Raw genomic sequence first — 2,651 nt, forward strand, 5'->3', positions numbered from 1 at the left:
AGCAATGGTACAATCTTATGCATTTTGTAATGTCAGGTGTCCCAAATAATTCCTGAGCAGTGGTGAGGGGGGATATTGCCTGGTGACCTGGCAGAAAAAGAATCAAATTCTTGAATATTGCACACCACAGTTCCTCCCTGCCGTACTCATCCTGGGTTCAAGGGAGCCAAACAATGGACAAGAGGTGGGTTGCTCAGTGAAGCCACAACGAAAGCACCAGCTAATGCAGCTCTCCCATTGTGCCTGTCAGCAGTTGTTTGAGTCACTTTTGAACAGGAATTTACTGCTCATCCAGATGTTGCTTGGACAGTCAGTTATTCAGACTCATCCAAGTCTCTGAACTAGGGCTTGACTTGGTGAACTGGAGGGCAAAATGTTTCCTCTCTCCCTTTGCCAGCCAGCTCGCCTAGTCTTGGTAGCCATTCCCCAGAAGTGACAGGAGAAGTGAGTTCTGATAGATGATTAAGTCTACCCAGGTTTAATTGTTGGTTAAAAGCATCACCCATCTTAGCAGTGCTATGATTAGCAGGTGGGTTTTTTCCCTGGCAGGTGACATTAAGAAGGTGGAGAAGGAACAAAAAATGAGGAGACTGTCTTCTGACTATAAGCCAGACCAGAGGCAACACTGATGCTAGTTTGGTTTTGTGTGGACTCCCAAATGGGAGAAGAAATATTAAGTGAGATCGAAGACCCTTGAAAGTGCGCCCTTTCTCTGATGGGAGAAGATAGCAATAGCAATAGCACTTAGACTTATATACCACTTCACAGTGCTTTATAGCCCTCTCTAAGCAGTTTACAGACTCAGCCTATTGCCCCCCCAACAATCTGGGTCCTCATTTTACCGACCTCGGAAGGATGGAAGGCTGAGTCAACCTTGAGCCAGTGAGACCCGAAATGCTGGCAGCTGGCAGTCAGCAAACGTAGCCTGCAGTATTGCATTCTAACCACTGTGCCACCATGATTTTCCCATCACGGTCTCCCTGGATCTATAATTCAGTTGTAACTCAGCTCCAGGACTGAATTTTGCATGTGATTCCTGCCCCCATTGTTGCCATTTTTACTATACTATGGGGACTGTGTCCAAAGCTCCATAATGTGGTGGGATGTAATCTGGAGTCCCAGAAGGGAAGGGCTGCTTTCCTGAAGACAAAGAAGCATGGTAGACAAAGACATGGTAAACTTGAAGAGGGCTAAGACGGTTCCTCCCTGGTAGATCACAGACCATATCTACAGATAGTTGCTTTTAGAATTCAAACATAACACCCCAGAATTAACAGTTGTCAATAAGAAAGACAAAAAAGGCTCGATAGTGGACTTGGCAGTACCTGGAGACAGCAGCATAGAAGAGAAAGAACTGGAGAAGATAACAAAATACAAAGACCTGCAAATAGAAATAGAACAACAATAGAAGAAAATAAAGGCAGTACCAATGATAATAGGTGCCTTGAGTATAATACCAAAACAATTGGAGCACCACTTGAACACCACTGGCATTGACAAATTCACCATCGGTCAATTGCAAAAGGCAGTTTTATTTAGAATAGCTCACATCCTGCAATGATATTTCTAACACCATCAAACGTCAAAATCTGCCTATCCCAAGTCCTTGAAAAGGACTCGACAGGTAGACAAAAATGCCAAATCCAGTCTGAACATCTGACTGACTGTGCAATGACACATAGTAATAAAAACTACTGAGAAGTAAGTCCACATGTTGTTCTTAGGGCCTGACAATAAACCGCTGGCATACTTGCCCTTACGCCCTATAACTTTCACATTTGTTTTAGTTGTGGTTTGATTATCTGAGCATCTTTCAGTTTTGACAACTTCCTCACCTGGCTGAAAAACAAAGGGAGCAATGAGTATTTGGTGCTTTTTCTCTCCATTGCTGCTTGCCCTGGCCTATTCTGCCTCTCCAATTCATCTCTGTGGATCTTGGCAACAATGGAGAGGATGTTCTAAATCTGAAATACCAGTAACATTTAGAGCTGTGAAACTAAAGCTCCAACACCTGAAGTTCTGGACTGAGAGAAATGTAGCTCATTCCAGAAGGCTAAAGGTGAGCTACAACTTCAGTCTCGTTCCTTTATCTCCCTTGATCTTATTGAAATTTACCCCCTAATTCAGTGCCCAATTGGGGAAATGCTGTCTTGGTGTTCATCTGCTTGTTTGGGGAGCTGATCTGCCTTTCTCGTTGCTGAGTTTGTCCCAGGCTTCCTGCTTCTTAATTAGCCACAGGAAGCAGGAAAGCAACTTTTGCTTAGTGTTTTGGGTTTTTTCTTTCAGGTGTCTTTCTTGCAGTCTTCCGCTCCAAGAGGAGTGGCTTGTTGGCTACTCCACTCCCAGCACCTGCTTTCCCACAAACAAAGGTCTTTTGTCTCACCTGCTTTCCCCCTCCTTCTTGACCACTTTATGACCCAGCCAATAGCAGCAAGGAGTAGAACTCCTCCAGGTTTGCATGGGGGGGGAGAGATAGGGGACTTTAGCTGTTATTGTTTGGGGTTGTAGGGTGGAAAGAAGTGAAGTTAACGCCCTCCTGTTCTGAGATTTCAGAACTGCCTGAATTTGTTGCTCTGCTCCTTTCCTGAGCACTGTGTGGGGTTTTAGTTTGGAGATCCTGGGAAATATGTACTTTTCTTAAGGGGTGATGT

The sequence above is a fragment of the Protobothrops mucrosquamatus genome, unplaced genomic scaffold, assembly GCF_001527695.2.
Source record: "Protobothrops mucrosquamatus isolate PMUCROS unplaced genomic scaffold, P.Mucros_1.0 scaffold555, whole genome shotgun sequence".
NCBI lineage: Eukaryota > Metazoa > Chordata > Lepidosauria > Squamata > Viperidae > Protobothrops > Protobothrops mucrosquamatus.